Source organism: Triticum aestivum, chromosome 7B, assembly GCF_018294505.1.
Source record: "Triticum aestivum cultivar Chinese Spring chromosome 7B, IWGSC CS RefSeq v2.1, whole genome shotgun sequence".
In the NCBI taxonomy this organism is placed as follows: domain Eukaryota; kingdom Viridiplantae; phylum Streptophyta; class Magnoliopsida; order Poales; family Poaceae; genus Triticum; species Triticum aestivum.
In genome coordinates this window covers 746,730,814-746,745,721 of record NC_057813.1, presented here as the reverse complement: position 1 = coordinate 746,745,721, position 14,908 = coordinate 746,730,814, and positions in this window count along the sequence as shown.

The window sequence follows — 14,908 nt, the reverse complement described above, 5'->3', positions numbered from 1 at the left end:
GTCCATTGTTCTGCAACCTTCAGATGACTCTGTTAACAATGCTGCTGAGGTGGTGCTTTTCCAGCCCCCAATGGGATCGCAGCAACCACCGCTCATGATTGGTCAAGTTCTCACTATCTATGGTCCTGTTCTGCCACCTGTGATGCAGTGGCAACGCTCTTTTGAGAGGATGTTGCCATTTATATGGTCTTCTAGTATTCCTCAGTTTGTCTTCAAATCTGACATTGGTGCTATGCTCAGCAAGCAGAACTGTGAGGCTCTTTGCAGTGCCCCAGACTCCTCTCTTAAGTTTCTGCCCGCACCTGAATCCTCGATCAACTCTGCTATGGATGTGTCATCTGCTCCTGTCAAGCGACCAGTTGCTCGGGCGCTCTGTTTTGATGATCTGGACAAACCAGTTTCTGAAGCCTTTCAATTCTCTGCTGTATCTGAAGCATCTCTGAAGCGAGCGAGGATGCCTAAAGCCTCAAGAACTATTGTTGATACAGAGGTTAGGCGCAGTGATAGGTTGAGTGCCCTCCGCGATGGCTATCGCAAAGTAACTCCTGGCATTGCTTCCAAGAAGTCTCACACTTTGAAGAAGCGCAAGACCCACAACTCACAGTTTGATGATTCTCCTTCGGTACCACCTCCAACTGCGATTGCAGACCTTCAACGCATTGGTGCACGTCTTCGCATTGCACCTGAGAAGATATCTATGGATAAGCTTGTGGCTGATCCTGCTAAGTCCAGCTCCAGCGGTGGTTCTGATGAATAGTTACTTCATGCAGGGATACGGTCTATGGCGTACCATAATCATCATTTATCTTTATTTCTTTGTTCAGAACTATGTGTTGCTTGTCTGCTTTGTGGGTCGTTGTAGGCCATTACGTGGCTTACTCTCTATGCTCTTATTTTGGGTTTGTAATGAATCAGGCGAGATTTAAGGAGTGGGAAATTTTATGTTGGAATGTTCGGGGCCTCAATTCTGAAGCGCGTCAGCTTGCTGTTAGGCAAAAGATCGATGAGAGTGGCTGCTCTGTTGTCTGTCTTCAGGAAACTAAATGCATGCATATGGATCAGCGTTTCATTAGGAAGTTCTGCCCGAGGCGTTTTGATAATTTTGTTTTTGTACCTTCGGCTGGTGCGTCTGCTGGGATGGTGGTGGTTTGGAACTCTTCCTTTTTCTTTGGTTCTCTAATTGAGGCCAATTCTTATGGGATTGTTGTGGAGTTTAAATCCAAACATACTTCTGAAACTTGGTCTTTAGTCTCTGTTTATGGCCCGTGTCAAGGCCCTGCCCGTGATGATTTCGTTCAGTGGTTATATAACCTTAATATTCCATTTGGGGAGAATTGGCTTCTATTGGGTGATTTCAACTTCATGCGATCACATGAGAACCGCAACCTTCCGGGAGGTGATGTTAATGATATATTCTTGTTTAATGAAATAATTGGGCATCTGGGTCTTGTTGAACTGCCAATCAAGGGGCACCAATTTACTTGGTCGAATATGCAATCCTCACCACTTATTGAGCAGATCGATTGGTTTTTCACGTCGGTTGCTTGGACATCGGACCACCCCAACACGATGGTTCTCCCACTCGCACGCACTGCCTCTGATCATGTACCGTGTGTGGTCTCGATTGCCACTTGTATCCCCAAGGCCAAGGTTTTTCGCTTTGAGAATTATTGGGTTGATCTGCCTGGTTTTGCTGACTGTGTTGCCGAGGTTTGGAATAGGCCAGTGGTTAAATCTTTGATGGCTCTAACAATCTCCGCAAAGTTTAAGTCTCTTCGATATGCTCTCAAGAATTGGCATTTAAATTTGTCCATAGTGAAAGCCCTAATTGCTGATTGTAATAAAGTGATTATGTTCCTGGACAACCTCGACAAAATTAGGCCGTTGAGTAGGCCGGAGTTTAATTTTCGTCGAATTGTTAAATTGCATCTTGAGCATGCCTTACATTGGCAATTTATTTACTGGAAGCAGCGTTGTACGATCAGAAACATTAAAGTTGGTGAGGAGAATTCAATTTTTTTCATGCCATGGCTACAGAATGATTTCGTAAGAATGCTATCTCCTCGATCAAGACTGTGGACGGTGATGTGGTCTCGGATCACCAACAGTTGGCTGGAATGTTCTGGGCTGATTTTAACCAACGAATGGGACAATCTAAAGGCATTCAAATCGGTTTTGATCTAGACACATTAATTACCAGCATTGATGGCCTGGAGGAGTTGTCTTTATCGTTCACGGACTCTGAGGTGGATGCGGTAATTAAGAATATGCCATCTGAACGCGCTCCGGGACCTGACCAATTTTCTGGTCTCTTCTTGAAGAAATGTTGGCCTATTCTGAAAGATGATTTTATGAAGCTTGTGCAAGAGTTTTATGAAGGGAAATCTAATTTGGAGTGTCTCAATACTTCTCTTATCACTCTCATTCCGAGGAAGCTGAGCCCTGAATATGTTGGTGACTTCCGGCCCATATCTTTGACTAATACATGTTTAAAATTCTTAACCAAGCTTTTGGCAAATCGTCTTCAGGGGGCGTTCTTGAAATGTATCCATCGCAACCAATATGGCTTCCTCAGGTGTCGTTCCATTCAGGACTGTCTGGCGTGGTGTTTTGAATATATCCACCAATGCAAAGCTTCCAAGAGGCCTATCATTCTTCTTAAACTTGACTTGGCAAAGGCATTTGACACCATTGAGCATGAGCTGATTCTTCGGATTTTGAAATGCAAGGGTTTTGATGACCGTTGGACAAGTTGGATTAATAGCATTCTGTCCACGGGCTCCTCTTCGGTTCTTTTGATGACCATTGCTCTTTGTGATCGCGGTGGACTTGCTCCAACCGGTTGTAAATGAGATGTGCTCAAGGAATATCCTCACCTTGCCAATCCCAACAACCTCGAAGGACTATCCGATCGTGCAATATGCTGACGATACCCTCATCATTCTTCCTACTGTTGACAGTCAGTTAATTGCCTTCAAGGAAATGCTTGAAGTTTTTGCCATATCAACCGGTCTTAAAGTGAACTTTAGTAAATCATCTCTGATTCCTATCAATATGAGTGATGACGAGGGCAAGCATGTAGCCGCTTTACTGGGTTGTGATGTCGGCTCCATGCCATTCACTTACCTGGGTTTGCCAATGGGCACAACTAGACCAACAATTTATGACCTGTTGCCTTTGGTGGATCGTATTGAGAGGCGTTTATCCGTGTCTTCCTGCCTCTTGAACCAAGGATGCCGGCTACAGATCTTGCAATCTGTCCTTAATTCTATACCAATATATTTCTTCTGCACCCTTTCACTGCCACAGGGTATCTTGAAGCAGATTGAACGGATTATGAGACAATGCTTGTGGAGAGGGAATTCGGATACACCCTGGCAATCCTTGGCGGCTTGGGACTTGGTATGTCGTCCTAAATCTTTGGGTGGCCTGGGATTTCTAGACTTGAGCTCTCAAAATGATGCTTTGCTCATCAAGAATCTCTTTAAGTTATTTAATAAGTTGGATGTGCCATGGGTATCTCTTATTTGGGACGCTTATTATGCCTCTGCGCCACCCCAAGCCACTCAAACCTGCGGCTCTTTCTGGTGGAGGGACGTGCTCAAGTTATATGATAAGTTTTGCAAGTTGGCAGTGCCCCTAGTTCGATCTGGAGATACAGTGATCTTCTGGCTTGACCGTTGGCAACTTGGCAGCAATATGGTTAGCTTGCAGCATCAGTTTCCGCGGCTCCATTCTTTTGTGATTGATGACACTCTCACAGTTAAGGATATTATGGAGCTATCTGATTTCACTAATAACCTCCATCTTCCTCTCTCCGCTCAGGCCTTTGAGGAGTTTAATCAACTTCAAGAGATGATTTCTTTGGTTAATCTTCAAGTTGGGAGCAATGATGTCTGGAAATGGCCTTCCAAATCTGGTGATTACCAGTCAAGGATATATTACTTGTCTTGCTTTTCAAACACGGTGGTTGACCCAATTTTCAAGTGGATCTGGAAATGCTCTTGTACTCTCAAGTTTAAGGTTTTTGGGTGGCTCTTATTGCTGGATCGCCTAAATACTAGGGACATGATGCATCGGCGGCATTGGATTATCCAAGATGATACATGTGTCCTATGTCTTTCGGCTTCTCATGAGGACAGAGAGCATCTCTTCTTTGCTTGTAATTTTCGTCAGCGCATCTGGAACTACCTGGGTATTTCATGGAGTCCTCATCCAAACGAAACCACTTATTAAATGGCTTCTGATGCTAGGAGGGATTTTGGTCTTCCTTTCTTCTCTGAGGTAGTCTTCACTGCCACTTGGAACATTTGGACACAAAGAAATGGGAAGATCTTCAGGAATGAGACTCCTTCTTTCAGGGCATGGAGGAGAATTTTTTTGCATGACATCTCTCTTTTAGCTCATAGAATCAAATTTAAATATAGGACTAGACTAATATCTTGGATAGCTGCCTTACCCTAATTAGGTATTCTCTCCCCCCCTGTATTAATTTTGTAACTTTGTATGTCTTTGACTTTGTGGTTTAATAAAAGGCTGTGAGGCTGTTGCCTTGCAGTATATAGTCCAAAAAAAAGATACATAGTGGAGTACTTCTCCGGCGAGCCCCTGTCCCCGCTATGGGTGGTTCTTCCTTAACTCCGGCGAGCCCCCCACCGCCTGAAAATCGACTGACCCAATAGTCGATTCTGTCGACTGAAGTGTAGCTAAATCAGAGCAAAGCAGCAGCACGAGCGAGGGGGAGAGCAGCAGCGGCAGCGTGAGCAAGAGCCGGAGCAGCACCAGCTGGGCGAGCGAGCGATCGAGCGAGAGCCGGAGCAGCAGTAGATCCGGCTGGTATGGACGCCACCGCCGAACGGGCCTTGCACTGGGGGAGAGCCACCATGGAGATGCCGCCCGCGGCGCTGGCTTCAAGGAAGCCGCTCCATGGGGGTGCGGGATGGAGCACCGTCGGCGCCGGGAGGTCGAGTTAAGGAGAATGTGCGATGCGATGAGTGTACAACCTCTTTGGTGGCGCCAAGTAGGCCTTGGCTTCGTCCGAGGAGTCGATGAGGATGTTGCGGCTCCGGTGGAGCAGGTTAAGGCGGCGCCGTGGGGATGGAGCAGCCGCGATAGACGAGGCGATCGTTGAAGCTACTCCTTGGAGGTGGAGGACGGGGTGTCTGAACCAGCGGGACAATGAGATGGACGATGGATCCTCATTAGAGGAGGTGGACGAGGGACGTCGAGCTGTTGCGGTGGACGACGTCATCGGGGAAGAGGCTCCTCCTGGGCAGAGGTGACGGACGGAGGAGGGTGGGGTTTCCCGGCTGGAGCGGAGAGGTTATGGCGGCCTGGGATATCGAATGGCAAAAAGGAGGCAATGGAAGGGGGTGAACCATGACTTAGGGACGCGCTTGTCCAAAATGTATGGTGTGTTACAAAAGTACCCCCCACCGATTTGAACTAGCGGCCCTTTCGGCTCAGGGTTAGAAGGGGGATTTCACGTGTCGGGATTTGGCAGCTGGAGGGAGTTTTTGCACGCGTTGTAATATCGGTATAGCAAGGCACGGGTTGTGAAGGCGCCAATTTTGGGAGCATGATATCTGAATTTTCGGGATATAACAAGGTGCGGGTTGAATTTTAGGGACACACCTAACATGTAATATTGTACTTGTACGTACCAAATCAATTCGCACTTCCCACAACCAAAAAGAAAACAAAAAAATAAAACTATTCACACAACATAAAGAGAGAGTCTTGCCCCGTTTTACTATACAAATGCTATTCAAAGCTACTCCCTCCTTCCATCTAATAGGCCCTAATGCGTTTTTTGATGCTAACTTTGACCAAATATTAGAGCAATAATATATGACATGCAACTTACACAAAAGCACACCTTAAATTCGTGTGTGAAAGGAGCTTTCAATGATATAATTTTCACATTGTGCATGTCATGTACTATTAATCTTGTCAATAGTCAAAGGCGGTCTTCAAAAATGCATTACGCCCTATATAGATGGAAGGAGGGAGTATGAATCCATGTTATGTCCAATTAATCTTTTTTGCTTGCTGTATAACGCATGTAACCTACTCATACCAACATTTTAGTGCATTCCAAATGTTTGTACTACCGCTGCAATTCGAACTGAATTTGAATTCGGTTCTCTATTTCAATAAGAATCTACAATCATGATTGTTGCCAACTTCAACCATCATACGTCTAGTACCTTAATAACACACCACATGATTACTATAGAGATAGATATGAACTATGTGTACTACATGAACTCGAATTCTATTTTTTGAATATACTTGATGTTGATTCCAAATAATAGTACATTTGATGTACTAACTTTATATTCATAATCTAAACCATGTTCCATATGTACACCATGTTTATCACACAAAGTATAGTGCCCCGCCCCCTACATTATGACAAATATTCAGACCTGAGCTGCAAAAGTCACACATTAGCCCAAATTATAATCAATGTTCTATATATTATACGTAGTACTAGCAAGATGCCCATGCGTTCCACAGAACATCAACATGATCAAGGGGAGGCCTAATTTGCAAATATGGAGAGGGGTATGGGTACCTTTTTTCAAAATTGCCATAGTTTCCTTCCTATCCATTAGATATAAATCGGACTACCTATATTGCAGGATGGCAGGCACACCATCATCAACAACTCCGTTTTTACAAGAGTAGAAATAAAATATATTATATGTAGTATAACATGTTCATAACCACACCATGTGTATCACCGTTATATATATTCACACATGCGTCGGTTTAAAACACTATGATAAATTCTTAAAATATCCGAATTCACTTTTTATAATGAAGTATGATCTCTATTCGTCTTTTACACCCACACAATCCTCTTATCTTTGTAGCTAGCGCTAACTTTCTCTTGTGCATGCACACGTCTGCATCCCTCTCACCCTCCCTCGGCATTCTCTAGCTCCATCGCGCAAATTCGTCTTTTCACTTTAGGTCATGCACCCACGGTGTGTGTAAGCCCCCCCAGCTCCTTTACGGCACACATCGATCGATATGCCTCTCAAGCCAGGTGTGCCAGCACAAACACAAGCTTCCCCTCTTCTCTTATCACCGTCCATGCCTCACTCCCACCACTCTTTCATCGACCTCGTACTTGCACACTCCTTCCCCCTCGATACAGTATGCATCCCTCTCTCTCTATCCTTCTCCCCGTGCCTCATTTTCTTCTAACACACACATGCATGTATACCGATCGATCTCCCAACATATACCTAGGTCGACTTTAACTATTCCTGTTGGGGAACGTAGCAGAAATTCAAAATTTTCCTACGTGTCACCAAGATCTATCTATGGAGAAACCAGCAACGAGGGGAAGGAGACTGCATCTACATACCCTTGTAGATCGCTAAGCGGAAGCGTTCAGGAGAAGGGGGTTGAAGGAGTCGTACTCGTCGTGATCCAAATCACTAGAGATCCTAGTGCTGAACAGACGGCACCTCCGCGTTCAACACACGTACAACCCGGTGACGTCTCCCATGCCTTGATCCAGCAAGGAGGGAGGGAGAGGTTGAGGAAGACTCCATCCAGCAGCAGCACGACGGCGTGGTGGTGGTGGAGGAGCATGGCAATCCTGCAGGGCTTCGCCAAGCACCGCGGGAGAGGAGGAGGACTTGGGAGAGGGGGAGGGCTGCGCCAGAACTTCGTGTGAAGCTCCCATGTGCCTCCAAGTCCATTGGGGCGTTGGCAAAGGTGGGAGGAAAGAAATCCCATCATTTCCTTCCCCTACCGATTGTTATCCCCCCTTTTTAGGGATCTTGATCTTAATCCTTCGGGATATGATCTTATTCCTTCTAAGGGGGGATCTTGGTGCGCCTTGACCAGGGGTGTGGGGCCTTGCCCCCACTACCCACGTTCATGTGGGTCCCCCAATGCAGGTGGGCCCCACTCCGTAACCTTCTAGAACCTTCCCGGTATAATACCGAAAAATCCCGAACATTTTCCCGTGGCCAAAATAGGACTTCCCATATATAAATCTTTACCTCCGGACCATTCCGGAACTCCTCGTGACGTTCGGGATCTCATCCGGGACTTCGAACAACATTCGGTAACCACACACAAACTTCCTTTATAACCCTAGCATCATCGAACCTTAAGTGTGTAGACCCTACGGGTTCGGGAGACACGTAGACATGACCAAGACAACTCTCCGGCCAATAACCAACAGCGGGATCTGGATACCCATGTTGGCTCCCACATGTTCCACGATGATCTCATCGGATGAACCATGATGTCGAGGATTCAATCAATCCCGTATTCAATTCCCTTTGTCTAGCGATATTATACTTGCCCGAGATTCGATCGTCGGTATACCGATACCTTGTTCAACCTTGTTACCGGCAAGTCTCTTTACTCGTTCCGTAACACATCATCCCGCGATCAACTCTTTGATCACATTGTGCACATTATGGTGATGTCCTACCGAGTGGGCCCATAGATACCTCTCCGTTTACACGGAGTGACAAATCCCAGTCTCGATTCGTGCTAACCCAACAGACACTTTTGGAGATACCTGTAGTGCACCTTTATAGACACCCAGTTATGTTGTGACGTTTGGTACACCCAAAGCGTTCCTATGGTATCCGGGAGTTGCACAATCTCATGGTCTAAGGAAAAGATACTTGACATTAGAAAAGCTTTAGCATACGAACTACACGATCTCTGTGCTAGGCTTAGGATTGGGTCTTGTCCGTCACATCATTCTCCTAATGATGTGATCCCGTTATCAACGACATCCAATGTCCATGGTCAGGAAACCGTAACCATCTATTGATCAACGAGCTAGTCAACTAGAGGCTTACTAGGGACATGGTGTTGTCTATGTACCCACACATGTATCTGAGTTTCCTATCAATAAAATTATAGCATGGATAATAAACGATTATCATGAACAAGGAAATATAATAATAACTAATTTATTATTGTCTCTAGGGCATATTTCCAACAGTCTCCCACTTGCACTAGAGTCAATAATCTAGTTCACATCGCCATGTGATTAACACTGACATGTCACATCGTCATGTGACCAACATCCAAAGAGTTTACTAGTGTCACTAAACTAGTTCACATCACCATGTGATTAAGACTCAATGAGTTCTGGGGTTTGATCATGTTTTGCTTGTGAGAAAGGTTTTAGTCAACGGGTCTGCAATATTCAGATCCGTATGTACTTTGCAATTCTCTATGTCATATTGTAAATGCTGCTTCCACGCTCCACTTGGAGCTATTCCAAATGGTTGCTCCACTATACGTATCCGGTTTGCTACTCAGAGTCATTCGGATAGGTGTTAAAGCTTGCATCGACGTAATCCTTTACGTCGAACTCTTTATCACCTCCATAATCGAGAAAAATATCCTTATTCCTCTAAGGATAATTTTGACCGCTATCTGGTGATCCACTCCTTGATCACCTTGTACCCTCTTGCCAGATATGTAGCAAGGCACACATCAGGTGCGGTTCACAGCATAGCATACTGTAGAGCCTATGTCTAAAGCATAGGGGACGACCTTCGTCCTTTCTCTCTTTTCTGCCGTGGTCGAGCTTTAAGTCTTAACTTCATACCTTACATGTCAGGAAAGAACTCCTTGTTTGACTGATCCATCTTGAACACGTTCAAGATCATGTCAAGGTATATGCTCATTTGAAAGTATCTTTAAGCGTTTTTGATCTATCCCTATAGATCTTGATGCTCAATGTTCAAGTAGCTTAATCCAGGTTTTCACTTGAAAAACACTTTTCAAATAACCCTATATGCTTTCCAGAAACACTACATCATTTCTGATCAACAATATGTCAACAACATATACTCATCAGAAATTCTATAGTGCTATACAAGTTTCTCATAAACTTTGTATAAACTCAAAATCTTTGATCATTTCATCAAAGCGTACATTCCAACTCCAAGATGCTTACTCCAGTCCTTAGAAGGATCGCTGGAGCTAGCATACCTTTTAGCATCCTTAGGATGGACAAAACCTTTCTGATTGTATTACATACAACCTTTCCTTACGAAAACTGGTAAGAAAACTCGTTTTTGACATCCATCTGCCAGATTTCATAAATGCAGCTAATTCTAACATGATTCCGACGGACTTAAGCTTCGCTACGGATGAGAAAATCTCATCGTAGTCAACTTCCTTGAACTTGTGAAAACTCTTCGCCACAAGTCGAGCTTTATAGACGGTGACATTACCGTCCACGTTCGTCTTCTTCTTAAAGATCCATTTATCTCAATGGCTTGCCGATCATCGGGCAAGTCCACCAAAGTCCATGCTTTGTTATGACACATGGATCCTATCTCAGATTTCATGGCTTCTAACCATTTGTCGGAATATGGGCCCACCATCGCTTCTCCATAGCTCGTAGGTTCATTGTTGTCCAGCAACATGACCTTCAAGACAAGATTACTATACCACTCTGAAGTAATACGCATCCTTGTCGCCCTACGAGGTACGGCAGTGACTTGATCCGAAACTTCATGATCACTATCATAAGCTTCCGCTACTGGAAACTGGGAATTTGCCATCAGCCAGCTCTTTGCCATCTGCCAGCTGATGGCAAAGAACGTCTTTGCCATCTGCTTATAAAAAACAGATGGCAAAGAACTAACAGATGGCAAAGAACATGGTTCCCATCAGCCAATTCTTTGCCATCTGCTAGTGGATGGCAAATAATCTTTGCCATCTGCCAGCAGATGGCAAAGAGGTGGGTAGGGTCCAGTGCTGCAACGGGCTGTCAACCCACCTCTTTGCCATCTGCCAGCAGATGGCAAAGAATCTTTTCCATCTGTTGGCAGATGGCAAAGAAGTGGGTGGAGCCCAATGGGTAACGGCGTTATAACGGCCAGTAGCCCCACCTCTTTGCCATCTGCCAGCGGATGGCAAAGGCCCATATCTTTGCCATCAGCCAGCGGCTGGCAGATGGCAAAGAGGTCGACCCCTCTCTCCCAACCCGGCCCCTCCCCTCTCTCTCTCTTCCAGCCCGGCCCCACCCCCTCTCTCTCTCTCCCAACCTCACCCACCCACCAGCCCGGCCCCCAACAAACCGCACCCGCGCGCCCCGACGACCTGCCACCGCCGCCGGCCCGCCCCTCCCCGCCACCGCAGCCCTCCTCCGCCCCTCCCCCGCCCCTCCCCCGCCACCACAGCCCTCCCCCGCCCCTCCCCCGCCCCGACGACCTGCCACCGCCGCCGGCCCGCCCCTCCCCGCCACTGCAGCCCTCCCCCGCCCCTCCCCCGCCCCTCCCCCGCCACCGCAGCCCTCCCCCGCCACCGCAGCCCTCCCCCGCCCCCGCAGCTCGCCCTCCCCCACCCCTCCCCGGCCACGTCCATCCCCTCATCCATCTCCATACCCCGTCTCCCTCCCCTTGACTCCTCGACCACACCCATCTCTGTTCGCCGCCGGCCGTCGCAGGAGCTCGACCACGAGGACGGGCCGCCACAGGAACTCAACCACGGCGGCGGGCCGCCACAGGAACTCAACCACGGCGGCGGGCCGCCACAGGAGCTCTACCCCAACACCACCTCCTGTGGTGCCGCGGCTAATCAGCGGCAGGGAACACCAGCTAGCCACCACCGCCGGCCAGCCTCTCACCCGAGCTGCAGCACCACCGCGGGCCTTCCTATCACCCAATCTGCAGCACTAGCGTCGGCCTTACTCAAGGTAGTTCCCAATTCTTCTCTCTGTTGATTACTTACATGTGTGTGCTGAACATTTCTGTAGTTCATATGAGATGCATAACATGAGTTTGCTGAACATTGGTTGCTTGTGTTTGCTGAACATATGCGTGTAATTGCCATGTGTATTGCAGCAGTAATTTGTGTGCTTATGTGTTTTCTTTCTCACCAAAGGTAAATAATTAAACCACAGCTTAAATATATTTGTGGCTGCAGCAAGATTATCCGATAGGCTATGTAAGACATGTAAAAAACCAAATGATTTTACCATCTAAGATATGCATAATTAAATGCAAGTAAAATCAAAACTTTGGCAAGGGATGGGGCTCGTACATCCGAAACCTGCCAGATGGTTATATATGAATTTGGGAAATAGGTTAGGTTGCACATCAAGAAGAACTAATTCATTGTTAGACCCTTCCATATTTGAAGAACGGTATCCTCTCAAAGAAAGAACACATGGAAACATGAGCATCTGGGACTGGGCAATGACTGTCGAACAAAATTTAGTTTGGATATTAATCAAGCACACAAATATGCAAAACTAGCAAATGTATAGGAACAGTGTGTGCCTTAGCATGTACGGGTTGCACAGGGAAAAAACTACCAAAACTATGGTTTTTCTCAATTTTACCAAAACTACCTAGGTGTTTGGCTAGTGTTTCGCCGGGGTGGTTTTTCGGGTCATATATTTGTGAATTATGAGTTAGGTCATATATTTTCCAATTTTGTTATGAAAAACATCATATATATTTGCGTTGATCGGGTGGATTTAAATGTGCAGTTGTTTCATCGCTATACTTAGCATTTAAATGAGCTATACTTAGCATTTATTCCTCCAAAATGAATTTGTATGCTTAGCTAGCTCAAAAATGACATAACAACCTTAATTAGCTCAAAAATGACTTTAACTTAGGATAGCTCTAAAATGAGCTATATTTAGCATTTATTCCTCTAAAATGAATTTATATACATATTATTATTCATGTCAGGTATTCATTATTTTATGTTGTACTAATTTCGTTTACTGTTTGTCATTCCAGGTGTTGACAGATGGTGGGCGCGGGTCGAGAGCGCTCCGGGGCTCCTACCTCGGCCCGTGGTGGGAGGGGTAGTTCCATTCCCCCCCATAGCCTCCTGAGAGCGCTAGATCTCAGTTTGCAGAGTCCAGCGACGGTCGCTTCTTCTTCGGCCGGGAGAGGTCGAGGGGGTAAGAAGGAGAAGGCTGCTAGAGGTGGACGTGGCATCAGGAGAGGTAGGAAGGCTGCTACGCCTTCCTCGCCGCCACCCCCAGCTGAGTCACCCGACCACAGGGCTGCTCCGTCTGAGATCGAGCCATCTGAGGTGGACCCGTCTATGGCAGACGCGCCTACGGCCGACGAGCCTCGGGCCGACGACGAGCCTCGGGCCGCCGAGCCTCGGGCTGCCGAGTCTTCGCCCCACGAGACTCCGGAGCTCAGACAGGGTCACGCTGAGTCGGAGCCTCGGGCTGCCGAGTCTTCGCCCCACGAGACTCCGGAGCTCAGCCGGGGTCACGCTGAGTCGGAGTCGAGTGCACATGGTTGTGTTCAGGGTAGAGACAATAGTCCTGATAGCTATAGCGAGGGTGAGTGGGTTGAGGGGCGCAAAGTCTACCAGCGTGGTCGTACAAAGCTCCCGCCCACCCCGGCGTCCCCCGACGAGAGGTGGTTGATTGCGCCTAACAGGGAGAAGTAAGTGCATTTACTCTTTTTTTAACCTTTTGCCTTGACGTTTCTTCGAATATCTAATCCGTTGGCCTTGTCATACTGAAGTTCTTGGACACACGAAGATGGTGTCCGCAGGCCCAACACTGTCCTTGGTGTGATTTGTCGCCGGTGCTTCCCGGGGTGGGTCACGTTGCCCGGTGAGGGCCGGGTTCCAGAGCTAGGAATGACCTGGGAGCACTACTTGGCTGCCCCGGCCCCGCCGGAGCATAGGGTCGGCGATGTCGAGTGCGACACGGTGGCCGACATTGTGATCGCCACGTTTTGGGTAATTTCTCCTTTGCCATTTACGTTGTGTTTTCTTCTTTGATTGCATACCTTCTACATGTGTTTTCTTGTTTGATTGCAGACCTTCTAATCCGTTTTTTCTTGTTTGATTGCAGACCTTCTACAGGTGTGCTGAGGGACAGGAGGAGGCGGCCGCTCGGGTTATCGACGCCGAGTGCAGGCGCCTACTTGGAAACTTTCGGCACGAGGCTCGGACGCAGGCTGTTCGAGACTACTTAGCACAGACTGGTATTAGGAGGAGAAAAGAGAAGTGCCGGGACAAGTATCTGAGTAAGGAGAAGTACATGAAGGTAATTACCTATTCTTAAGGCCTTGTACTTAGTTTCCTTGATTTGATTCATAGGCGTAGCGCTCAAATTTCTCTTGCTTAACTTAGGTGCCTCCGAGATGGTGTGCGGACAAGATGGACTGCTGGGAGGTGTTGGTGGATGAGTGGTGCTCTCCCCAATGGCGCGTCGCCCACAACATAGCAAAGGAGAAGCGTTTCAAAATGAAAGGTGTGCCACACCATCTAGGCAGCGTCGACCTACATGGGTACGGGAAAAACTGGGTATGTGTGGTTTGCTTCATGATTCATGCAAATTCATTCTTTGTGCTAGCTTGAGTCCTTAACTAATACTCTGTTCCTCTCTTTTAGTCAAAACACAACAAGGCTCCAGTGCCAGAGCTGTTCGACCTCTATGGCATGTCCAATATTGCACCGTACAAGAAGGCCAAGGCATTCTCTGAGTCTGACCTCGAAAATGCAAAGAACTTCAGCAACGAGGCCTCCCACCACAAGATGGTGCAGTACGTTAAGCAGGGGAAGGCGAGGAAAGGGCCGGACTTTAACCCGAGCCGGCCTCTTGATCCAGAGCTGGTGATGATATCTGGTGGCGGGAGGTCCCATGGCTCGTTAGCCATTGGTAATGGACTGATACGTTGTAGTAGCACTCTCCCGCAGATCAAGAAGCGCCAGACCAGCTCTGATCCTGAGATACCGCGTCGTTTACGACCAGTGGAAATCGAATTCCAGGTTTGTTAATTATATGGACTCAGTAGCCTTTCCTCCATTACATTATGCTTGCGGTCGTTGATGATTACAATGCTAACGAGTGGCGTTGCAGGCTGCTATTGAGGCAGAGAGAGTGAAGACCCAGGCTGCTTTTGAGGAG